We start from the raw sequence: 27,665 nt of genomic DNA, 5'->3' as shown, positions 1-27,665 counted from the left end.
CTTCGGGTTAGTACCTTTGAAATAATTTATTTTGATGGCTCCAGACCGGTAAACCTCCTCGATGACATATCAGCCTTCCCATTTTGAGAGGAGATTTCCTGCAAAGAATCTAAAATGAGAGTTGTACAAAAGAACATATTCTCCGACTTTAAGCTCACGCTTTTGGATTCTTTTGTCATGCCATCTTTTAACTTTCTCTTTGAATAATTTTGCATTTTCATAGGCTTGGGTTGTCCATTCATCTAATGAGCTAATATCAAATAACCACTTTTCACCAGCAAGTTTGAAATCATAGTTGAGCTCTTTGACTGCCCAATATGCTTTGTGTTCTAACTCAAGAGGCAAATGACAAGCTATTCCATAAACCATTTTATAAGGAGACATACCCATAGGATTTTTATATGCTGTTTTATCAGCCCAAAGTGCATCATCTAATTTCTTAGACCAATTCTTCCTGGACCTATTGACAGTCTTTTGTAAAATTAATTTTATTTCTCTATTGATAAGCTCAACTTGACCACTAGACTGAGGATGATAGGGTGATGCAATTCTATGGTTAACATCATACTTGGCAAGTATTTTACGGAAAGCACCATGAATAAAGTGTGAACCACCATCAGTCATTAAATATCTAGGGACTCCAAACATTGGGAAAATAACTTCCTTAAGCATTTTAATAGTGGTGTTGTGATCAGCTCTACTGGTTGGAATAGCTTCTACCCATTTAGTAACATAATCAACATCAACCGAAATATGTGTATACCCATTAGAGGAAGGAAAAGGTCCCATGTAATCAAATCCCCAAACATCGAATGGTTCAACAGCAAGTGAGTAATTCATAGGCATTTCTTGACGCTTACCGATATTACCTATTCTTTGACATTCATCACAAGATGAGACGTACTTACGGGCATCCTTGAAGAGAGTAGGCCAATAAAATCCAGACTGCAATACCTTGTGAGCAGTTCTATCTCCAGCATGATGCAATCCATAAGCTTCGGAGTGACATTTCCGTAGGATTTGTCCCTATTCATGCTCAGGTACACAACGTCTAATAATACCATCTACTCCTTCTTTATAAAGATGTGGGTCATCCCAAAAGTAATGTCTTAAATCATAGAAGAATTTTTTCTTTTGTTGGTATGTACAGCTAGGTGGCAAATATTTAGCAACAATGTAATTAGCATAGTCAGCATACCAAGGAGTACTATGAGAAACATTTATTGCAGCCAACTGCTCATCAGGAAAACTATCATCAATAGGTAGTGGGTCATCAAGCACATTTTCAAGCCTACATAAATTATCAGCTACGTGGTTCTCAGCTCATTTTCTATCAATGATATGTAAATAAAATTCTTGTAACAAGAGAACCCAACGAATAAGTCTAGGTTTAGCATCTTTCTTTTCCATAAGATATTTAATAGCATGATGGTCTGTGTGAACAGTTACTTTGGAATCAACAATATAAGGTCTAAATTTATCACAAGCAAACACCACTGCTAAGAATTCGTTTTTAGTAGTAGCATAATTTCTTTGAGCACTGTCTAGAGTTTTACTAGCATAATGAATAACATTTAATATCTTATCAACTCTTTGTCCTAGAATAGCACCAACAACATAATCACTAGCATCACACATAATTTCAAAAGGCAAGTTCCAACCAGGCGGTTGAACAATAGGTGCAGAAATTAAGGCTTCCTTGAGTGTTACAAAGGCTTCTAAACAATCAACATAAAAAACAAAAGGAATATCCTTTTGCAAAAGACTAGTGAGAGGCCTAGAAATTTTAGAAAAGTTTTGAGAAATCTCCTATAGAAACCAGCATGACCTAGGAAACTACGAATACCTTTTATATCTTTAGGACATGGCATTTTCTCAATAGCATCAACCTTAGCTTTGTCCACTTCAATACCTGTTTCAGAAATTTTGTGACCCAAGACAATGCCTTCATTAACCGTAAAGTGGCACCTCTCCCAATTCAAGACAAGATTTGTTTGTTCACATCTCTACAAAACTCGATCAAGATTGCTTAAACAATCATCAAAAGACTTCACATAAACAGAGAAGTCATGACTTAGCCATCTACTATCAGCTATAGGATAGATTATACCTGCTTCCAGAAGTTTTAATATTTACGTTCTTACCACCTCTTTCATCTTCGGATTTAAGCGACGTTGGTGATCAACAACTGGTTTAGCATCAGGTTCCATATTAATTTTGTGCTGACATAGAGTGGGACTAATGCCCTTTAAATCATCAAGTATATCCAATAGCAGCTCGGTGCTTCCTTAGAACTTTCAATAATCTTTCTTCCTCATGTTCTGAAAGGTTAGCACTAATAATAACAGGATATATTTTCTTTTCATCAAGATAAACATATTTCAAAGTGTCTGGCAATGGTTTTAATTCAAACATAGGATCACCTTTAGGTGGAGGAGGACCTTAAGACTTTCAATAGGCAAATTGTGTTTAAGCAAAGGATGTTGTTCAAAGAAAATCCTATATATTTCATTTCTTTCATGCATATGTAAATCATGTTCATGGTCTAGCAAATATTGTTACAAAGGATCAGTAGGTGGCAGAGCAATAGAAGCAAGGCCAATTAATTCATCCTTACTAGGCAATTCTTTTTCATTAAGATTACTACTAAACTTGGAAAAATTAAACTCATGAGACTCATCACCAAAACTAACACCGACAGTTTGTTTCTTACAGTCTATCTTAGCATTAACCGTGTTCAAGAAAGGTCTACCAAAGATAATGGGACAGAAGTCATCTTGTGGGGAACCAAGAAAGGAAATCAGTAGGGTATTTATTTTTCCCCCACAAGACTTCAACATCTCTAACAATCCCAAATGGTGATATAGTGTCTCTATTAGCAAGTTTAATAGTAGCATCTATTTCTTCTAACTCAGCAGGTGCTATGTCTTTCATAATTTCTTGATATAAAGTGTAAGGAATAGCACTCACACTAGCACCCATGTCACATAAACCATGATAATAGTGATCTTCTATTTTAACTGAGATGACAGGCATGCGCACAACAGGACTATGTTTATCCCTTTTATCAGGTTTAGCAATTCTAGCAGCTTCTTCACATAAGTAAATAACATGCCCATCAATATCTTCCTCTAAGAGATCTTTAACCATAGCTATGCTAGGTTCTAGTTTAATTTTCTCATCTGGTTTAGGTGTTCTAATATAGCTTTTGTTAACCACAGTTGAAACTTTAGCATGTTCCTTTATCCTAATAGGAATAGGTGGTTTCTCAATATAAGAAGAAGGGACAACTAGATCAACATTATAAACTATAGTTTCTTCTTTAACTGGTACCCGTTCTTTAATTTCTTCTTTAGTAGGTAGGTGATATTTAAACCACTTCTCTTTAGGGAGTTCAACATGAGTAGCAAATGATTCACAAAAGGAGGCTACTATCTTAGAGTCAAGTCCATATTTAGTGCTAAACTTTTGAAAAGCATTGGTATCCATAAAAGATTTAACACAATCATACTTAAGCTTAATACCTGACTCTTTACCTTCGTCGAGATCCCAATCTTCAGAGTTGCGTTTAATTCTCTCCAAAAGATCCCACCGGAATTCAATAGTCTTCTTCATAAAAGAACCGGCACAAGAAGTATCAAGCATGTTTTGATCATTACAAGAAAGCCGAGCATAAAAGTTCTGGATAATAATTTGTCTTGAGAGCTCGTGATTGGGGCATGAAGATAACATTGACTTAAGCCTCCCTCAAGCTACAGCGATATTTTCTCCTTCACGAGGCCAAAAATTATATATATAATTCCGATCACGATGAACTAGATGCATAGGATAATTTTTTTGGTGAAACTCCAATTTCAAACGATTCCAATTCCATGATCCAATATCATCGCATAGCCTATACCATGCCAATGCATTTCCCTTCAAAGATAAAGGGAAAACCTTTTTCATCACTTCATCTCTAGGTAAACCTACAAGCTTAAACAATCCACAAATTTGTTCTACATATATCAAGTGCATATCAGGATGTTCGGTTCCATCTCCTGCATAAGGATTAGCTAGCAGTTGTTCTATCATACCTGAAGGAATTTCATATTCAATATTTTTAGTAGGTGCAATAGGTTGATGGGTGACTAATTGTGGTTCCGGACGAGGTGAATATACCCCGAACGAACCCCTCAATGGATTGTATTCCATAGTAACAAGTGACAAAAAATTTCAGCACACTATATAAATGTTTCCTCACCAAATTCCACTTACCAAAGGCGCTTCACTCCCCGGCAGCGGCGCTAGAAAATAGCCTTGATGACCCACAAGTATAGGGGATCAATTGAAGCTCTTTTCGATGAGTAAGAGTGTTGAACCCAACGAGGAGCAAAAGGAAATGAAAGGTAGTTTTCAGTAAGGTAATGTCTGCAAGTGCTGAAATTGTAAGTAGTGGAGTAGTTTGGTAGCAAGATAATTTGTAACGAGCAAGTAATGATAGTAATAACAAATATGCAGCAAGGTAGCCCAATCCTTTTGAGGCAAAGGACATGCCAAAACAGTCTCTTATGATAAGCAAAGCGTTCTTGAGGGTACACGGGAATTTCATCTGGTCACTTTCATCATGTTGGTTCGATTTATGTTTGCTACTTTGATAATTTGATATGTGGGTGGACTGGTGCTTAGGTGATGTTATTACTTGAACAAACATCCTACTTATGATTAACCCTCCCAGAAGCATCCGCAACTACGAGAAAAGTATTAAGAATAAATTCTAACCATAGCATTAAACTTTTGGATCCAATTGGTCCCTTACGGAATAGCGCATAAGCTGGGGCTTAAGCTTCTGTCACTCTCGCAACCATCATCTAATTGCTACTCCACAATGCATTCCCTAGGCCCAAATAGGGTGAAGTGTCATGTAGTCGATGTTCACATGACACCACTAAGGGAATCACAACATACATACTATCAAAATATCGAACACATATCAAATTCACATGATTACTTGCAACATGATTTCTCCCGTGACCTCAAGAACAAAAGTAACTACTCACAAATAACAATCATGCTCAAGATCAGAGGGGTATTAAATAGCATATTGGATCTGAACATATAATCTTCCTCCAAATAAACCATATAGTAATCAACTACAAGATGTAATCAACACTACTAGTCACCCACAAGCACCAATCTATAGTTCCAGTAACAAGATTGAACACAAGAGATGAACTAGGGTTTGAGATGAGATGGTGCTATTGAAGATGTTGATGGAGATTGCCCTCCCCAAGATGGGAGAGTTGTTGGTGATGATGATGACGACGATTTCCCCCGCCGGGAGGGAAGTTCCCCCGACGGAATCGCTCCGCCGGAGGGCAAAGGTGCTCCTGCCAAGTTCCACCTCGAGACGGCAGTCCTCCATCCCAAAATTCCGCTCCTTATTTTTTCTAGGTAAAAATGACTTATATACCAGAAGATGGGCACCAGAGGTGGGCCGAGGAGGGCACAACCCACCAGGGCGCGCCTGGGCTCCCTGGCGTGCCTAGGTGGGTTGTACCCACCTGGTGGGCCCTCTCTGGTAGTTATTTGCTCCAATAATTCTTATATATTCCATAAAAATCTCTATGAAGTTTCAGCTCATTTGGAGTTGTGCAGAATAGGTAGCCTGACATAGCTTTTCCAGTTCCAGATTTCCAGCTGCCGGAATTCTCCCTCTTTGTGTGTACCTTGCAAATTATGAGAGAAAAGGCATTAGAATTACTCCAAAAAGCATTATTATGGATAGAAACATTATAAATAACTGTAAGAAAACATGATGCAAAATGGGCGTATCAGAAGCTGATAAAGATTGTTAGTAAAATGGGTCCAAAGATGGCAATTAAACTGTTTGTTTACACTTTATCCAAGACAACGGCGAACTGCAGGATGGTAAGTAAGAACTCAGCAGCCTTCTTTTTACTGCCCATAATGAGTTGTGTTAGATGACAATGTCTGAATCTTTTTCCTTTGCAGTGGTTACCAAAGCATTTTACTCAAGATTACCTCTCAAACTACATGATTGGTGGGCATGCAAAGGTTGAAGTATTTCTACTAGAACACGATGATTATCTAGATGTTTTCATGAAGACCGTGAAGGATGGGCGGTCGGCCATCACAAGGGGTTGGACTAGAGCCGTGCGTGCCTTCTTCATGGAGGAGGGCACAATAAGGGCATTCCGCTTCACCTTGTTCAGCAACGAGAATGTATTTCGCCTCTTTCTTTACCGTCTTTAATAGTACAAGTATATAACTGTGGTTCATCATTCTTTATTTGGTTCTTATGTAATTCTTGAACATATGTACCTATGAATCGAATAATGCATTGGTTGTTTGAACCCGATGGATATGAATAAAGCTGTAGCATACATTCAAATTCAAATTCGGTACAATTTGAAATAGCAGCAATTAAATTACGGTGAAATTACACTCTCCAGGTCGTTACGGCACAAATGGTTGGTAAAACACAATCGTTTGCGATATACACCATAATCCGACACAGTTCACAGAGAGGAAACGTCTGCAAGCATGCACACGGTTGCCGTTTACAAAGCGTGTGCGATGTCAGACAATATCACAAACGGTGCAGGCAAACTAAACGTTTGTGTTAGTTGCCTTATCATACATGATTCGCAACCATGAACTCTTTCTGATGAAGTATGCATCATAAACGTTGCAGACAGAATAGCGTGTGCGATAGTTGTCGCGTACGACGATGTTACGACGGTCCGACGTTTCGTAATCCTGTCCGACACTCGTACAACGATTAGCTAATCTTCTTAATTAGTTATGGCATACGATTTGGGAAAAGCGAATGTGTGTGATTGTATGCTTATCATACACGTTCTATAATAGTGAATCGTTTGTGATGGGCCACGCATCGTAAACGTAGCACCACAGAATACCGACTGCGATGGCAATGCGAGCACAAACGAGTAGGAGTACTGTATATGCATTAAGGCTCCCTATCCCCAACGGTTTCTGTGTCGTGTGGGAATGACCCCCCTATTGTCGTCACTCACTAGGCGATGGTTCCAAATGTCGTCTCAGAAAGGGGTTAAAAACCGTTTGTATAGCACCGACGCGTACCGGTGCATCTTAGCACTTGAGGGAAATTTGCTACTGTCCTACAAAAACTTTGCGCTTGGAGGCACAACACGAGTCTACAAGAACAAGTTGTGTAGTAGACATCAGTTATCGACGGCACAGCTTGGGTGTCGACGAAGTCAATGCTCCGGCATACTTGGTACGTCTCCAACGTATCTATAATTTTTTATTGTTCCATGTTGTTATATTATCATTATTGGATGTTGTACAATCATTTTATAGCAACTTTATATCATTTTTTGGGACTAACCTATTGACATGGTGCCCGGTGCCAGTTGCTATTTTTTGCTTGTTTTTTACTTCGTAGAATATCAGTACCAAACGGAGTCCAAACGCAGCTGTAGGATTGAAAGTGTGTCTAGAGGGGGGTGATTAGACTACTTGACCAAATAAAAATTTAGCCTTTTCCCAATTTTAAGTGTTGGTAGATTTTAGCAACTTAGCACAAGTCAAGCAATCAACCTACACATGCAATTCTAAGAGTATAGCAGCGAAATGTAAATCATTTCATATGAAGGTAAAAGGGAGGAGTTTGGAGGGAGCAAACGCAATGTAGACACGAAGATTTTTCCCGTGGTTCCGATAGGTGGTGCTATCGTACATCCACATTGATGGAGACTTCAACCCACGAAGGGTAACGGCTGCGCGAGTCCACGGAGGGCTCCACCCACAAAAGGTCCACGAAGAAGCAACATTTTCTATCCCACCATGGCCATCCCCCACGAAGGACTTGCCTCACTAGGGTAGATATTCACGAAGTAGGCGATCTCCTTGCCCGTACAAACTCCTTGGTTCAAATCCACAATCTTGACGGAGGCTCCCAAGTAACACCTAACCAATCTAGGAGACACCACTCTCCAAAAGGTAATAGATGGTGTGTTGATGATGAACTCCTTGCTCTTGTGCTTCAAACGATAGTCTCCCCAACACTCAACTCTCTCACACAGATTTGGATTTGGTGGAAAGATGACTTGAGTGGAAAGCAACTTGGGGAAGGCTAGAGATCAAGATTCTTGTGGTTGGATTGGAATGTCTTGGTCTCAACAGATGAGTAGGTGGTTCTCTCTCAGAAAATGAATGTCGGAAGTGTAGGCACGTTCTGATGACTCTCTCCATGAATGGAGGAAGGGTGGAGGGGTATATATAGCCTCCACACAAAATCTAACCGTTACACACAATTTACCAAACTCGGTGGGACCGAATAGTGAAACTCGGTCAGACTGTTTTAGTTCAAAATGTGAACATTAGGCTTTTTGGTGGGACCGACATGATCAACTCGGTGGGACCGATGCACTAGGGTTAGGGCATAACTTGATCTCGGTGAGACCGATCACATGAACTCGGTGAGACCGATTTCAGTAATAGGCAACCAGAGAGTTGGTCAGGCAAACTCGGTGGGACCAATCGCTCATTTCGGTGAGATCGAAACGTTACGAAAAGGAAACAGAGAGTTTGCATTGCGAACTCGGTGGGACCGATCGCTCATCTCGGTTAGACCGAAACGTTACAAAGGGAAACAAAGAGTTAGCAATCCCACTTGGTGAGACCGAGATCCCTATCGGTGAGACTGAATTGATTAGGGTTTTTCACTATGGCTATGTCAAATGAACTCGGTGGCGCCGGATAGATCAAATAGGTGGGGCCGAGTTTGACTTTAGCTTTAGGACATATGTGGAAATGAAAGAGTGGTTGAGGGCTTTTGGAGCATATCACTAAGCATTTTGAGCAAGCAAGCCATTAAGCAACACCTCATCCCCTTTTAATAGTATTGGCTTTTCCTATGGACTCAATGTGATCTTGGATCACTATAATGAAAATGTAGAGTCTTGAGCTTTTGCCAATATGTGTCCTTGGCATTTTGAGGGGTCCACATCTCTAGTCCATGCCATGCCAATCATTGAACTTTCTGAAATGATCATCTTGAAAGAGTATTAGTTCAATGAGCTATATGTTGTTAGGAATCACCAAAACCACCCAGGGATTAGTTGCACTTTCAGCAGCGAAACTTTTTGGAGAATTTTTTTGGACCAGGAGACACAAGATGGGCCAAGGAAGTACGAGAGAGGAGGCTCGAGGTGGGCATAACCCACTAGGGCGCGCCTAGGAGCCCAGGCGCACCCAGGGGGTTGTGCCCCCTCAGTGACCTCCCGCACCACCTCTCACCCTATAAATACCCAAATATTCCATAAACCCTAGGGGAGTCAACGAAACACAATTCCAGCCATCGCAAGTTCCAGAACCACGAGATCCAATCTACACACCATCACGGGGGGGGGGGGGTTCATCATCCTCATTGGTGCCTCTGCGATGATGCGTGAGTAGTTCATCATAGACCTACGGGTCCGTAGTCAGTAGCTAGATGGCTTTGTCACTCTCTTTTGATTCTCAATACAATGGTCTCTTGGAGATCTATTTGATGTAACTCTTTTTGCGGTGTGTTTGTTGGGATCCGATAAACTTTGAGTTTATGATCAGATCTATATCCATGTATATTATTTGAGTCTTCTTTGATCTCTTATATGCATGATTATTTATAGCCTCGTATTTCTTCTTCGAATCTTTGGTTTACTTAGGCCAACTAGATCTATTTTTCTTGCCATGGGAAGAGTTGCTTTGTGATGGGTCGATCGTGCGGTGTTCTTTCCCAATGACAGAAGGGGCAGCAAGATACGCATGTATCATTGCTATTAACGATAACAAGATGGGGGCTATTCCTACATGAATAGATATCATCTATATCATGTCATCGTTCTTATTGCATTACTTCGTTTCTCCATGAACTTAATACACTAGATGCATGCTGGATGGCGATCGATGTGTGGAGTAATAGTAGTAGATGCAGGCAGGAGTCGGTCTACTAACCTTGGACATGATGCCTATATATTGATCACTTCCTTGGATATTGTCATAACTATTCGATTTTCTATCAATTGCCCAACAGTAATTTCTTTACCCACCGTGTGCTATTTCTTGAGAGAAGCCACTAGTGAAATCTGCGGCCCCCGGGTCTATTCTTTATCATATTTGCTTTGAGATCTATTTTTATTTGCTTTTATTTTAAGATCTATTATTCCAAAAACCCAAAAATACCTTGCTGCACTTTTTTTGTTACTTATTTTATTTCACGTTTTATCGAGATCTATTTATCCAATCTATCACAATTTTTATCCCGTCAACTTGACAATTTCTGGCGCCGTTACCCGTAGAGGGATTGACAACCCCTCATAAGCGTCGGGTTGCAAGTATTTCTTATTTGTGTGCAGGTACCATTTACATAGTGTTGCTTGGTTCTCCTACTGGATTGATAACCTTGGTTTCATAAGTGAGGGAAATACCTACCATAGTTGTACTGCATCATCCCTTCCTCTTTGGGGAAATACCGACGTAGTTCAAGTGACATCAGTACTACGCATGTGCGAACGATGTCTATGGTGGTCCCCTTGGTGCGCGGATGTGAGTGGTGCCATCAGCTAGTCTGGAGGGCGGTTCGGCTGGCTGGAATTTCACCATAATAGAAGCTACGATGGCGGAGAGATGGAGGACGATTCCGGGGTGGACTGGTGGCGACCGGCGATGGAATGTGGGAGAAAATGAAGGTGGGTGTAGGGGTATTTAATGGGCTAGGTCACGGCCTCGGGCCTTAGTGTGAAGTGCCATAACGTGGGCGAGTGGGCGGTGTGGAGCTTGGATGTGAGCGCCGGGCTTTTTGCGGGAGGTTTAAAATGGGCAGGTGGGGCCCGTCTAGCAATGAGAGAGAGATGGCCGTGTGTGGTACATATATTGTCACGTAGTTGTTCATGTACCATCACGTTGCAGCTTATTTTCCCTTGCCCTCCATTTTACACATCAGATCTATATTTACACTTGCCAAAATGTTTAATAAAACCAATGCTACTGAAGAAGTTTAGCTCTGCATTGCTTTTGCCAGTGCCTTTTGCCTGTATGTTGTACTGACATTTATAGTCTGCATCTTAGCTTAAATAATCTCCATTTGTTCCTATATTATCACATTTATAGGCAATGCTCATGAAGTAGACTCTGTGGTAAACTTCTTGAATCCCCCCCATCAACATGGACAAGGGCTTTATAGAGCCGATCTTCACTACTAACGTAAGTTTGTCCTCCTCGAGCCTTCAAATATTGTTGTGTATATTCGGATAGCTATGACTGCAAATGTTGTTTAGTTTGTCGTTTGCATCAAATTGCATGTTCAAAGCTTATTACAAAGAAGTTCATAAACATAAGTTTGTCCTTCTCAATTTCAGTTTTTAGTTGTACAACCTAGTTCCTTATTCGTACCATGTATATTAACTATAAACATTTATCTTCTTTAGCACTGCATGTATGCTTGTGTTCTTGATCTGTAATCCAGTGGTGTGGTGAAACTACCAACTCCAGCACAATGTCATATCCTGCTATGTCTTAACTATAACCAATGCCCTATTATGTTAATGTTATTTAAATCATGTCTCTTTTATTTACCAATCTGAAATGGGATAAATTGATAGTACACTCACCATTCATGCTTATACGTTGTTTAGCACTACATGTATGCTTATGTTTTTGATCTGTAATCCAGTGGTGTGGTGAAGCTGGCCGCTCCTGCAAAATGTCATTTCCTACTGTCTTGACTATGAACAATGCCTATTACGTTAATGCTATTTTAAACCGTGTCTCTTTATTTCTGACTAAGAAATGGGATGAATTGATAGCACTGATGCTTATATGTGCAAAACCTATTATATGTCTACTTGTTTCTCTTTCAGGGTGACATCACCGACGCTAGGAAGAACTGCCACATGATAGTGAGACGAACCCATTGCATGTCCCTCTAACATATATTGCAGAGAAGAAGGCAACACATCTTGAGGATAGCGATACAACCCCAAAGTCATGTCTTGATGTAGTGTTGAAGTTACCCACTAATGGCAGTGACACAAGCTCGATAAAGCCGCCGCCTGAATCTGTTCGACTCCTTTAGACTCAAATTCAAGCAGAAAGACATGCTTCAGCTCAAACCGACTGGAACCCCAATCTCTATGCAAGATTAACCATAAGCACAAGATGTATATTGATGCTATGCAGCTTGAGTTGGTGGATATAAGCGTCAAACAAGCACAGTCTCATCAGGTTGCTCAGTTGCTTGCGCTGCAGCTCCCGGGCAGGTGATACATGCATTTCGCATCATGTTTTCCTACTGTTATTTATAGTGTTTTTATGCAATATAACTCTTTATGGAGTAATTCTAATGCCTTTTCTCTCATAATATGCAAGGTTTACACAAAGAGGGAGATTACAGACAGCTGGAATTTTGGATCTGAAAAAGCTATGTCAGAGGTACCTATTTTGCGCATCTCCAGATGAGCTAAAATTTTACGGAGAATTATTTTGGAATGTATAAAAAATATTGGAGAAAAGAAAAACCAAAGGGGGCCACCTAGGTGCCCACTAGGCACCAAGGCACGCCTGCCCCCTAGCGCGCCCTAGTGGGTAGTGGGGGCCTTGGCCCACCTTCGGTGCCCATCTTCTGGTACATAAGGTATTTTAACCTAGAAAAAATAAGGAGAGGACTTCTGGGACAGAGCGCCGCCATCTCGAGGCGGAACTTGAGCAGGAGCACTTTTGCTCTCCAGCGGAGCGATTCCGCCAGGGATACTTCCCTCCGGGAGGGGAAAATCAAAGCTATCGTCATCACCAACAACCCTCTCATCGTGGGAGGGACAATCTCCATCAACATCTTCAGCAACACCATCTCATCTCAAAACCCTAGTTCATCTCTTGTGTTCAATCTATGTATCAAAACCTCAGATTGGTACCTGTGGGTGACTAGTAGTGTCGATTACATCTTGTAGTCGATGCTAGCTGGTTATTTGGTGGAAGATTATATGTTCAGATCCATTATGATATTTAATACTCCTCTGATCTTGAGCATGAATATGTTGTGTGAGTAGTTACTTTTGTTCTTAAGGAAATGGAAGAAGTCTTGCCGTAAGAAATCATGTGAATTTGATATCCGTTCAATATTTGAATGATATGTATGTTGTGATTCCCTTAGTGGTGTTATGTGAACGTCGAATACATGGCACTTCACCATCTTTGGGCCTAGGGGAATGAATTGTGGAGTAGTTATTAGATGATGGGTGGCTAGGGTGACAGAAACTTAAACCCTAGTTTATGCGCTATTTCGTAAGGGGCTGATTTGGATCCATATGTTTAATGCTATGGTTAGATTTTATCTTAATTCTTCTTTCGTCGTTGCGGATGCTTGCGAGAGGGGTTAATCATAAGTGGGAGGCTAGTTCAAGTAAGAATAGCACCCAAGCACCTGTCCACCAACATATCAAATTATCAAAGTAGCGAACGCGAATCAAACTAACATGATGAAAGTGACTAGATGAAATTCCCATGTGTCCTCGAGAACGCTTTGCTTACTATAAGAGACTGTTTTGGCATGTCCTTTGCTACAAAAAGGATTGGGCTACCTTGTTGCACCTATTATTACTATTGCTACTTATTACTTGTTACAAATTATCTTGCTATCAAACTACCTGTTACCGACAATTTCAGTGCTTGCAGAAATTACCTTGCTGAAAAACCGCTTGTCATTTCCTTCTGCTCCTTGTTGGGTTTGACACTCTTACTTATCGAAAGGACTATGATTGATCCCCTATACTTGTGGGTCATTAGTAGGGCTAACCTTCCTTGAACTGTGTTGAAGTGATGTCGGTTCTGTATATTATTTTGTCGACGTGTTTATTTGCACTACCGGCGACGTTTGATGCCCAATGTATGTAATCTGATGTCTAGTTGCCCTATATTACCATTGGCGGCGAACTTTGATTCCCGGTGGATGTAATATGATGTAATTTCTTTGTTGTATAGTCTAGGTTTATTCTTCATCACGATGTTGTAATTTATTTACTGCATATGTTGTCGTCGCTCTCTGAAAAGGTCGCAAGCTTCGATCGGAGCGCAATGGGCCAATATGTTAGGTCTATATAAAAATATATGGTACTAAAACTGGTCGTCCCGCCAATCACTATAAATGGGCCGGAACGTGGACCTACAATCATCTTGGGCCATTAGTAGGCCTAGAATTAATCTGGCCCACTATGAGTTTCGGGCCTTTAAAAGGCCGAGTAAACCACTTGCCTTAGTTGGGCCAGAAAATAAAATGGGCTTTTAATAGGCTGAGAAGTAGATTGGGCTTCAATTGTGCCGAACAAATCACGGGCTGACAGCAGGTTGAAATATACATCAGCCTATGATTGGCCCAATGATATGACGGGCCATTAAGAGGCGGAAATGCAGTTGGGCCTTGGTTGGCCCAATCACATGATGGGCTGGAAGCAGGCGGGATGCGTAGCTGGCCAAAATTAGGCCCAACACTATCAAGGGCCTTTAACGGGCCGATAGGCGGGTTGGGATAAAATGCATCCACAAAGACTAAGGGCCGTTAAGAGGCCGGAAGTCACCATGTACCAGAGTTAGGCCCAAATGCAGCTCAGGTCATTAAATGGTCAAAAGTGAAATCGGGCCAATAGTGGCCCATATGTACACAGGGCCGCTAATAGGCTGAAACTAATATCGGGCCAAACTGTTAAATGGGCCATTAAGAGGCCAAGAGCAAATCGGGCCCTCAATGGGCCCAAAGGCACAGTGGCTATTAAAGGGCTATATCGGTTATGGGTCGTAATTTGGCCCAAAATATGACAGACAGTTAACGGACGGATCTGATATGGTCGTAATTTGTCCCAAACTATTGCGGGTTGTTAATGGGCCGGATCTGATATGGGCCGTAATTTTGCCCATAATATGGCAGGCTTTTAATGGGCCATATCTAATATGGGCCATAATTTGGCCCAGAAAATGGTAGGCTGTTAATGGGCTGGCCCATTAGTATCTGACGAAATCTTGTGGGCCTTTTGCTGGGCCGGCTTTTTAACCTACATGGGCCTCTATTGGGTTGTTCCATGTGTCAACGTTTCATTGGCGACTCCTGTCCATTGGACGGTTGACATCTATCCCAACGCAGAGCTGATGCGTGGTTCCTTCGGCCAATAAGAATTTTACACGTGCAAAATCGCCATTAGTCGTGGCTGTTTACAGGTTATCGGATCCAAAACTAGACCCGTTAGCTTAACGGTGACCCGTTTTGGTGGATGCCATGTGTCGGTTACCCTTGATGAAAACACTTCCATGACGCGACATTTATCGTCATGGAAGTGGACACTTCCGTGATGATAATTTGAGTATTGTCATGGAACACTTCTACGACAGCACATGTATGACTATCTTGATTCTGTCATAAAATCGTCATAGATTTACATGCATGACAGAAAACATGACCTACTGTGACAAAGATGTATCATCACGGAAGTGTTTTTTTGTAGTGTTAGGGGGATCAGCGTACAAAACACACATATCAAATACTATGAGTATAATACAGGGTAACTAGTATTACCGTCGCACTGGCACATTTGATATATTTATGTACTTACCACAAGCTGAAATCTCTTCGCGCCTAATATCTCCACTGCAGGAAACACAACTCTACTTTCAGGTTTATTTATGTTATTTACCTTCAAGAGTTTTTACCGCTGTTATTATAAACTTTTTACCCTTGTCATTATGGTTTATTTGTTCCCTATGATAGTAACAATATTTGTAGAAGCTCAGCAGTTACTTCACACGTGATTTGTGACACCTTGTGTGTGATAGAAGAGCCAATACAAATACTCTCCTCTGTTCTTTGTTTTTTTTTGACCGTGAACAGTAGGAAAGGCTCCTACTGTGTTAATATATTAATATAGTAATCAAACTGTACAATGGGTATTTACATGGGGGGAATCAAGGTACAACTTGCCAACTTTGTGACAAGTGAGCTAAGAAAGCAGAGAGCAACAACTATAGGGAGTGTACAAAGTTCAGCACAAAGAGCCTATGCTCCTCTTTGACTCTATGTTGAAGAAGCCCGAAATCTTTCTTGAATCTGTCCAGCCAGGAGTTGAAGGATGGTGTTATTGCTCTAAAGTGTTTATTATTCCTCTCCTTCCAAATGCTCCAGGCTGCCACAATGAATTTCTCTAAGAACATGGGAGTGGGATGAATGTTTTTTTGAGCGTCAATAGCTTGCAGTCGGCCATGGAAAGGTTCCCAGTTAATCCCAAGCTTAATCCAGCAAAGCTTACTGAAAGAACAAGTGAAGATCATGTGTTCCACCGTTTCCTCAATATTCATTCCACATAAGAGGCAATTGTGGTCATCTCCTATGTTATAGTGCCTCCTTTTCAACATGTTCCTCGTATTGAGCCTGTCATGGAAGAGCAACCAAGCGAAGACCTTCAACTTCATCGTGCATTTTGATTTCCAAACCCAGCAGAATATCTGGTGCACTTGGATGTCCTTGAAGAAAAATTTATAGTAATCCGTTGATTTGTAGATGGTCTTGCCCCACGTGTAGTGCCAAATGTCCGAAGACGACGTGGATGGCCGTAGCTGAGCCGCAATTGTTTGCATGTCTCTGACCTTCGCAAGCACTTGAGGGGTCAAGGGTAGGTGAAACGTTTCTCCCAGCGACGTGATCCCTAAGAAGTCTTTGACAGAGATATCTTCGTCCAAAGAGTGAGAGAAAGCCCGAGGATGGGAGTCTTGAATAATTTGCCCCGCCCACATATCTTTCCAAAACAGAGCCGTGGTGCCACACACAATTTTGACTTGAGAAACCCCTCGAAACTTAGGAGTGAGCTTGAGTATGTCCTTCCACCAGAATGAGCCAACCGGTTCAGAAGCATGTGGAATTTTTTGGGCGTAATAGAAATCCCATGTGAGTTGCACCCAAGGTATATCCAACTTGTTGTAGAATTATGCAGGAATTTCAAAACCAATGCTTCATTCTGTACTCGAAGATTGAGAACTCCAAGTCCTCCCTTATTTTTAGGTTTACAGACCATGTCCCAGGCAGCCAGAGAGTTACATTTATCACCTTGTTCAGTCTTTTTGATCCATAGGCATCTGTGCCTAATCTTGTCCAGAAGTTCAATGAGCTTGGGTGGGAAATGTAACGTGCACATTGCATAGATGAGAAGCGAGGTAACTGTGGAGTTGAGGAGAGTCAGCCGTCTAGCATGGGACATGAGGGACAGTGTTGAGGACAAGCTTCTTTCAACCATGCTGACTAGGGGCACGAAGTCATGAATGGTAGGCCGAGACGTGCCCAGAGGCAGACCTAGATAGGTGAACGGCATGGTACCAATTGTACACTCGAAGATAGCAGCAAGTTGTGCAGCCAGATCCGCGTCCAAGTTTATGGGAATTAATGTGGACTTGTGGAAATTGATTTTAAGGCCGATGGACTGTGCATATTTTGTAAGAATGTCTTTAATAATCAAGGCTTGATGGGCAGGCAGGCATGAGCAGGATCGTATCATCGGCGTACTGGACAATAGGGTAGTCCATTAGTCCAGTAGACGGGAAGGGAAGCTGGATTCTGCCCTCCCTATAGGCTTCATTAATGGCAGATTGAAGGAGGTCGGCTGCCAGCACGAAAATGAGTGGAAACAGCGGATCGCCCTGTCTGACACCACGTCTACAGTGGAATTGTCTGCCCGGAACACCGTGTAGGAGAACTGAGGATCTACCCGAAGAGAATATTGAATTTATCCAGGACAGCCATTTTTCATTAAAGCCCATATGTCTCATAATGTTGATCATGGGATCATGCTCAATGGTGTCGAAAGCTTTGGCGAAATCCAGCTTAAGTAGAACGATCGGTCGCTTTGGAAGCTTGGCATTGGTGAATGTATTAAAATGTCCATGCAAGGCAATCTTGTATAGATCTCCCACGTATGAATCCATATTGGTTACGATGAATAATTTTCAGAATGATCTTCTGGAGGCGGTTGGCCAGGAGCTTAGTAATGAGTTTAAGGCAGCAATTAAGTAATGTGATTGGCATGTAGTCATTACTGTGGATGGGGACACATTCTTTGGGATTAGAGTAATCAGTCCATCATTAATGCTCTGGAGGTTAAGTGTTCCTGCATGGAATTGATCGCATAGCGAGTAGAAGTCCTTTTTGATGATTGGCCAACATGCTTTAAGGAAGAGACCACTAAAACCATGCGGACCAGGTGCCCTATCGCCTGGCATTTCTTTAATGACCAAGTCAATTTCCTCATGCGTGAAGGGAAGGGTGAGGTGATCCAGGTTTGCATTGGGCCTGATTAGAGACGGAAGATCAAAATGCATTTGAGTGGGACTAGAGGTGCCTAGTCTGTCCGAATAAGCGTGGAAAAGGAGGGCCTCTTTTCCGTTGTGATCTTTCACCACTAGACCATCAGGAGTTTGCAGGTTAGAATGTTGTTTTTGCGATATCTATCAGTAGCCATTGCCTGAAAAAACTTTGTGTTTTCGTCACCAAACTTAACCCATCGGATGGTGCATCGTTTCTTCCAATACTGTTTCTGATAATCCAATAGCCGAAGGAGATGATTTTTGATAATTTTGCGGAAATTGTTCTCGGGGAGTGTGAGAGACCGCTGATTTTCCAGTTCATCCAAGTCTGCCAGGGTTTTATTCGTATTCTCAATAGCCACCGAGAGCCGTGAGATGCCTTTGCTCCAAGCTTTGAGCTCCTGTCGGAGACGTTTGAATTTACGACATAGAACGGTGGCCGCATTGGTCACAACAATAGGTTTATCCCAAACTCTTTTAACCACGTCCATGAAGCCAGGGTGCAGAAGCCAATATGATTCAAACCTGAATAACTTGGCACGAGGGATTTTCGTCTCAATGGTTACAACACATGGTGTGTGATCTGAGATGGGCTTACAAACAGGTTTGACCATTGTATTGGGGTAAACACTTGTCCAGTGCATAGAGGTAAAAAAAACCAGTCTAGTTGCTCGAGGAGTGGATCATGTTGCATGTTACATCATGTGTCTAATCTACCTTTAATAGGTATTTCAACTAGATTATGTTTGCGGATAATGTCATTGAAGGTGGACATATCGTTGACATCACCCCCTGGCTTGTTGCGATTTTCTGGCCCTCTAATATAATTAAAATCTCTAAGAAATAAGCAATCGTCATTTGCCTGGATATCCCTGTCATAAAGCCATTGAGTAAAAGTGTCCCGAGCAGGCCCTGTACAAGGGCCATAGATGTTGAAAAGTGTCCACGCTTGGGCAGATATCGTGCTGGTGAATTGAATTCCCAGAGCAAAATCTTCCTGGACAACTACCGATCCAGAGAATATGGAACTGTTCCACACTGTGAGTAAACCGCCCGAAGCCCCGTGAGAGGGAATGTAAGAAAATTTATCGAAACGTTTAGGACAGCAAGTTTTAATAAACGCTAGATCGATAACAGGTTTTTTAGTCTCCTGCAAACATACGATGGCACAACCACTAACATAAATCGCGTTTGACAGCGCTAGTAACTTTTTCGCTGAATTTAACCCACGCACATTCCAACATAGCACGTTCCAGCTACGCAAAAGTGGCATAAGGGACAGCAAACTTAAGTTGAAGACGAAGAGGAGCAGTCCGTCGGGCTATTGTGGATGGTAGCCGGGTCTTCTGTAGCAAGCAGAGCAGCTTCAGTGAGTTCCTGGGGCGGGACAGCGCAGCGGATGATGCCAATGTCCTGCATGGTGCGGAGAGGTATTGGTGAAGGGGCCTGATCCATGATCACAGTGCTGGAGCTAGGAGCAGCAGAGGGTATCACCCTGGGCTTCACTTTGGATACAGTAGGGCGCACATCAGAAATTTGTGGCACTCTGAATCCATCAAAACGCGTCGATCTGGTGCTGCGCCTAACTTCAATGGTGACCACAGGAGCCTTGTACTTCGAGCGGCGTGGGCGGGCTGCAGAAGGGCCCGGCACATCAGACAGGACTTGGGCTAGGCCCAAGTCAGAATCATCCTCCAACGGGCCATGAGAGACAATAGGAGGCCCATCCATTGAAACAGTAGTTGGCGCCAAGCTGGGCAAAGCATCAAAAGGAGCAGCACTATCTGACGACAGAGTGTTCATATCAGTATCATCTGCAGTATCAGTTGGGAGAACGCCAAGGTGCTCAGAGAGCAGAGCGGAAGGAACCTCCTCTTCCGGTGCCAATTCACTGATTTGCACCGAGCTAGGAGTCGGTGCGGCATGCAGGATACGCAGAGAGAAGCACAGCAGGTGGGTGGTCTCCTGGTCTGCCACCTGAAAGATGGAACGAGGAGGAACTGTCTGAAACTCTGGTGGAGGCAAACCATATCCAGAGCTCCAGGGCCCAAAAGCAGCAACCACAGACAGGATGGACCTGGAGAGATAAGCAGTGAAGACATTCCTCGGGATCAAGTCTGAAGTTAGCACTGTAGCAAGCTCATTTCCTTCAACAGAGATATTGACATTCATAGTTGCAGCAGAAATAGCAACATCCACGTTGATGACATTGTGGATCACAGGGGGAGCCACAAAAAGAGTGCTGATTTGATTGTTGGATCCAAGAGAAGAGCCCTGAGTGCTTGCAGAAGAGCTAGTTTCATACCAGGCCGAATTCAGGCTGCCAGTGACATTGTCTTTAGGTAAGATTCCATCTTGCACACGGAGACCCTGAGCAGCAAGCCACGCTTGGAAGTTAACTAGAGCAGCTGGCATTTGAGGAGCAGGAGGCTGCGGCCATGGGTCCCATTGGGCGTCTTGTGGTCTGTCGTGCTGAGGAGCCAGGTGAGGTGCCTGATCATTACCAATCCCATTCTGAAGCAGCCAGTTCTGAAGTTGCTGCTGATAGAGCTGCTCCGCCGTGAGGCCCTCCCCAAACATGGGATGCGGGACACCATTGGCCGGTGGTGGTTCTTCATCAGCTGTTGGGACCTCAGGGTCATGGGCGTTCCAATCTGCACCACGGAGAATATAAACAACAGCGGTCCAGCAAGCTCTATCTCCTCCTAACTGACGGATGACAATGCTTTTAGGTATCAAGCGCATATGAATGACTCGGACCTTAATAAGCACCACAGAGCGATCAGTATTAGGGCTATTCCAAGTTACTAGTCTGACGTAATCATCAACCGAACGCTGAAGATAGAAATCTGTCTGATAATCGTCAGGAAAACCGATGTAAAGGAGCCAAACTTCAGGGCCATAGGTTGTGTTGCGCATATTAAGTGCAACATTGTGACGCACAAAGGAGATCACTAGATCTTTATCATCAAGCTGGAAAGTGGTGTTGACTGCAGTATCGCGTATGAAAGAATTAGCAAAGGCAAACATACCCACTCCCAGCGGATGGTCAGAGGACTCGGTGGTGTGCAGTCCTGCCTCATGCAGCATGCCTTCAATCGTTTTGCGGAGATCTTCCCGGAGATGCAGGGGCACAAATCGGCTAGCTTCGGCGATGGCCAGAAAGTTGTTGTTGAGGGGCGGGATGGAATTGACTGCCATGTCCGCCCTAACCTTGCGATCTGCTGGCCCTGGCTCAATGGACCAGCCAGCCGGGAGGAAGGGGAGTGGGTTGACAGGGTAGTTGGCCATGGTGGTGGGCGGGGCGGAGATGGCGACGGCGGCGGCGGTGGTATGCGGTGGTGATGGTGCTAGAGCAGAGCACTCTGCGGCATTGGGAAGCGGGGCGGGCAAAGGGAGAGAATGCGGGGCGTCAAAGGTGGTAGAGGGGGTTTTTGGTCGCCACTGCCAACGCTGGGCCCAGCATCACCGCCAGCAAGATTGCGCCAGGTGTCCATAATGACCGCATGCAGTGCATTGCACGGTGGAGGGTGGTTGGCCCCTGGGTGCCGTAGGAGGGCAATTTTGCTCCTCAGTTGGATAATTGATTTGCTGCCCAGAGTGAGTTGATTTGACTGAATTATCAGAATCTGAACCCATAAAAGCCATGCCATTCAGAGAAGCCCGAGGCCAAGAAGGGCAATTAATTCCTTTATGCCCTGGGGCCGAGCAGTGCAGACAAATAATCCGGGCGTGACAATTAAATTTGTCGTGCCCCCATTGTAAACATTTTGCACATAAGACGCCCCAAGCATTAACCAAATCAATCACTTCCTTCGAGCTATATCCCGCACGCGATAAATCCGCGATATGTGCCGTGGAGAGCAAAGGCGGCCAGGAGGTGTGCGAAGGAGCATATTTGAACGTCGAAGCAAGGAAGCTTTGCGGTAATTGCGGGTAAATGATATTACACGGAAAATGGAAAGTGCCAATCTGGAGTAAATGCTCCGTAGATTCTTCTGGGCATTGAATGATCGTGTCTGTGGATTCCGAAAGCACCATGGAACCTACCTCGTGATCATGGACTTGAGGTGCCTCGTTTGAACATGAAGCTTCATGACTATTCTTATCAGCGAAATCCATTGAAGCTATAGGCACAAGTCCAAATTTGCACAACTCATTGGAGGTTGTAAGATCAATTCCGGAGGGTTGTGTGAAAACAGATGGGGCAATGCGCACAGCCACGGGACTCCGATTAGCAATAGAGTCCAGCCTTTCATCAGCATGCCAACGAGAATCCAAATGCTTGTACCCATTGAAACGGCCATTGAACAGATGAAAATGACAGATGAAATCTGGCCAAATACGGTCCTTGAGGCCATGAATAAAATGTCCAACCTTGTTCCCGGCCACAGAAAAGCGAAAGGACCTCTCAAAAATCTTAGAAACCTTAAAACCAAGATGATGACCACCAATGCAACACTGAAGAGCCACACCCACAAATTCCTCATTGAGGGGGAAGGAAGCTGAAGAAAAGGAGACAACCAAGAAAAAATCCTTGGTCTTGCGCGAAGGAGAGAAGTGCACCGTCTCTCCAAACCGGTGACGTACCTGCTCGGCCACTGCAAGGCCAGGGTTGAAATCCCAATGTAGAAGCCCTTCCATGGCGTGGATCATAGGCTAGATCCATGGTGAGAGGTGGAGCAGGTGGGAGGAGGAGAGAAGGAGAGGAGGAGCCATAATTTGTGAAATCTGTTACGTTCCTCGTTAGGACGATAACTAATTGGGATACTTCCATGAAAGTGCTACATAGCCATGTTTGGCTTGCAGGCACCAATAAGCTATCATTATTTTCCAATATGTCGGTAAACATTTTATTCTACTCATTTTGGGTAGTTATAAAAGTTTTAAGAGTTCCATCGAAAGATCTTCTATTACTTCTGTTCATTCCATTAAAAGTATCGGGTGCTCCATGATTAGTTGGATACGGTGGCTTAGGAGCATACCCTTTATTTTTGGGGCCAAATGCATTTTTGCCCTTAGTGAGAACCACCCCATGAGTTTTGCCTTACCTTTCGATTCTGCTCATTTTTTTCCTTAGCATTTTCTCCGAGGTCGTCCGAGTGGCTTTGACCGTTTGGCCGATACTTTGAAAAATCATAACAATTTCATATCAACTCATAAAAATGCAAAAAAGATATCAAAAGGTTCAAAAAAAACATTACCTTTATATGCATATAATTTGCATTCATAAAAATTAATATTTAAATTACTTGAGGTTATTAATGTTATGAACATTATTAAACATAAAAGGTATAAACAATAATTTTTCATTAATAAAAATGACATGCAAATATAGGTGATGTTTTCTGAACATTCTGATATCTTGTTTGCATTTTTTCAAGTTCATATGAATTTGTTATGAATTTTCAAATGACTTTGACCATTACTTTCAAAATTCATAACAAGGCATAAAACAAAACGGAAGCACCTCCAAGAAAATGAACAAAGATTCAAGCATCTTACCCACCATGGACAAATAAATGGAAAGCTCAGCAGCTTCAAAACTAGGAGAATGATGGAAGTTATTGGACAAGTACTAAAATAAAAGATCTAAATTGAAGATATAAACCCCCAAATGGAAGTGGCAATAGGGAGATTCCGGTAAATTACCGACTCAAAATGCTGTAAAGCATGGATCAAGCATATAATATTTACACAATGAGGAAACACGCTGGTTCTAGGCAATGGACTGAAATATCTCATGGAACAAAATATTCCTAGTCTCATCCCCCGGTGTACCATCCTCATTTTTATTAGTATTTTCATGACCAATTTTAGTAATAAAAACTTGCATGAACTTGTAGATCACTAAACTTGGTAATTTGATTCCTCGTAATAGTTTTGCAATATTTGGGAAGTGATAGGACGCATTTGAATGAAAGTCCAGGCATAGGACTCTCTGGCAGTCGCTGCCAAACACCAATGCCTAGTTAGCCTACATGACACATGGTACCAGGAAAAAAAATCAGATGGGACTGTCCGTGAATGACATTTTATTGGACGCATTGTGTCCAACATTGGCGTCCTATGATAGTCCGACGCATTACTCTTAGGGTACCCACCCGTTGGCGCTTGCGCACATGGGTCGAGCATGGCCAGGCACGCGCAATCGGCTGGCTCGGTCATGTTGTGTGTTCAGTGGTTACAGACGGCCATCCGGCTTTAAGGGCCAACCGGCCAGTTGCTACTACAGGAAGAGCCGGGGTGGCCATCCCTGTGTCAAATGGCAATTTTCCCCGTGGAGGCGGGTATCCGCGGGGATTTACCCGCTAAGAAGCGGTGGTGGGGGTCAAAATCCCCCCATGGGGATAACGGGGAGGGTACCCGAGAACCTGGCGGGGCGGGGATCGGGGCCAAACTGGCTCCATGGAGCCTCCATAGATACCCGGGACCCCACCTGTCAATCAAACTGGTAACCCAATATATATTCTCATCCGGCGGCCCCTTCTCGTGGCCCGTTGCCCTCTCCTGCCCCTCGCGGCCTCGCCTCCTCGCGACCCCGCCTCTTCCTGTTCACCTCCTCGCCTCCTCACGAGTCTGCCATGGTGACGATGGCGAGCGACGGCCAGGCAAGAAGCTAACCGCGAGTCCGCGACGGTGATAGTGGCGGCGACGACGAAGACCGGCGACCTGCCTCCTCCTCCTCCACCTCAAGCGCAAGCAGCTGACCAGCAGGTTGTTTGTTTCATCTCTTGCTGTTCAGAAGGGTGGCTTGATGTTTCTGTAGTAACTAGGAGTAGCAGTAGCTTGATGTTCAGAAGGGTGGTTGTGGATCTCTCTGCATTTTAGTTTCAGAAGCTTATTATGTACGCATGCCTTATTATTATTATGTGAGGCTTGGCTGGTGGTTGTGATCTGGATATTGCATTTGTACTCATTCTAGCTATTCCTTGGGTCACTTTGTAAATTCAGAATTGACTTGTGCGAGTTTGCCAGTAACTTCCGCTTAGTATAAGGTCACAGATTGCACTATATTGAACAAGTCAGACCTTTCACCTTCAGTGTTTGCTGGTGTTTGATGTCCGCTATGTGTATATAAATAATCGAACATGTTGGTTATGGTATCGATGTATGCAACAGCAAGACACGAGGAAAGGTTTATTGATGGTCCCTGGCACCAAGACATTAAGGAATATATATGTTTTGTTTCAACATACTGGTGTGCATATTCTGCGCCACAGATGAATATCATCTCTCTTCTAAAGCAGTCCACATATCAATGGGGATGATTGAATCTGTCAAAAAATATTGTGATCTCTGCTCCTCTTGTACTGCTGTTTTGCTGTTGTTGGTCTCCATGGGGATCGGGTACCCGTTGTTAGCAGGGATGGGGACTGTCCCCCCCCCCCCCCCCCCCCCCCCGTGATCCCCGTCCCCGTTGCCATCTTGACCCCTGTGTGTTTGTCGGGCCGGTTCGCGTTGGGGTTCGTGGTCGGATCTAACGAGCTGGCTGCAGCACAAGAGATAGAGGAAAGCCAGATCAAAACCGAAGCCCTAGGACCACATCATGGAGCTCAGACTGGTAGCACAACCAACCCGAAAAGAATCTCGAGAGAAGTGAGGTTTTGCGGCCAGGCCCAGCGACATCAAGGGTCTAGGCCGACAACGACGGGGTAAGGGGTTGTTTGGTTCATGTGCTGAAGAAAACTAGCCCGACCTGACATTTCCCTGGGATCTTCCTATGGTCTGTTTGGTTTGTGTCCTGGCATTTTCAAGCTGGCCTGGCTCGAAGAACATCATAATATCATTAGCCTAGCCCTAAGCTGAGAATGTGGTTAGCCTGGCTCAGGCGGCCGAAATCAAAGGCCTGAGTTGCTACCTAACATGCTAAACTTGTTTTTCTAAATTAAAAAGGATGGCAGAGAGTACAGTGGCATGATAAACATATTTAATACCCAGCAGGCCAGGCCACGAACCAACAGTCTAGGAATCCTGCCTAACTAGTCAGAAAATTGCAACACCTCAGGCTCATGTCACGCACTCAATTTTGTCAGGCACCCTGTCTAGGATGTGAACCAAACATCTCCTAGAAGTGCCATGTTGCGCCTATCCGTGCAACAGGCTGACCCGAGCGTATGTAAGCATAGACAAAAAGACAAGCCCCTTTCAACCACATGTATATAATCTAGGTACGAGCACGCCGAGGCAGTTGCCCTGGCATATCCGTTTCGCGCGACCAGACAAACCCGGACAGGGGCCAATGACCCTCATAGGCCGTGCCGGGCCGGTTTTTTTATTAATGATAAATAATAATGCTGTAATTCTGAAACTAGTAATAATAAGTTAGAATTTCAAAAATAGAAAGGACGCCATCAATACTAGCGTCCAGACCTGGTCGCTGTTGCAAACCACGTCCACACCTGGACGCTATTCTTAGCAGCGTCCGTTGTTTGGTTCAACCTAGCCCAGAAAAGTCCTCGCCTTCGTCCGACCTAAGGGCAACTCCGACGCGGCAACCAAAATTGACGCAGATTTTGTTCGTTCTTTGTTCATTTGGATAGGTCAGCCGGATGTCAATTTCCGTTTTTGTCCGCCGGTCCGAAGATGCGAGCAACACGGACGAACATATTTCACATTTGCGCTGGATTTCAATTTTTTTAATAAAACAGCCAGCAGAAGTCCAATTTACATTAATTAAAACTAAAAAGTAAATGAAAAGATAACAGAAACAGTTAGCGGCGGGCAGTAGATCTAGGCATCGTCATTTTCCTCCTCCTCCTTGGCCAGGTCGACGTAGACTGGCGTCTCCATCCACGGGAACGCCTGCTGGATGGCTGGTAGCATAGCCGCTTGCTGCGCCACCAACTGATGCTTCTCCTGCCGCTCGGCCTCCTCGTCTATCATGCCCACCCGCATGGGCGTGCATGATATACGATGGCAACGTGTTCATCCACGACCATGATTGCCCAAGCAGCGGCCATGGCTCCTCCTCCATAGGCTCGGGCGCGAGCGGTGCTGGTGGCGGTGGGGGCATGTTAGCCTCCACTCTAGCCGCCGATTCAACCTGTGTGTGTGCAAGGCTAGGCCACTTGGCGAGCTCCTTGCGCTCGGCCTCCTCAATGGACCTCATTGTGGCCTCCTCGAGGGCCACAATGTAGGACTCCTAATCCTCGCCCCTTCACCATGACCGATGGCGATGGTGGACCAGCGAGCGCGCGTGGTGCACGGGACGCATCCTTGAAGCACGACCGACAACGCTAGTCATGCTCAGTGGCGAACTACGCGTCCTAGTTCGGCGAATCCATCGTGGACGATGGGTCGCG

Source organism: Aegilops tauschii, chromosome 5 (genome assembly GCF_002575655.3).
Source record: "Aegilops tauschii subsp. strangulata cultivar AL8/78 chromosome 5, Aet v6.0, whole genome shotgun sequence".
Classification (NCBI taxonomy): Eukaryota; Viridiplantae; Streptophyta; class Magnoliopsida; order Poales; family Poaceae; genus Aegilops; species Aegilops tauschii.
The sequence above is the reverse complement of the archived record's forward strand: the minus strand, read 5'-3'. Positions refer to the sequence as shown.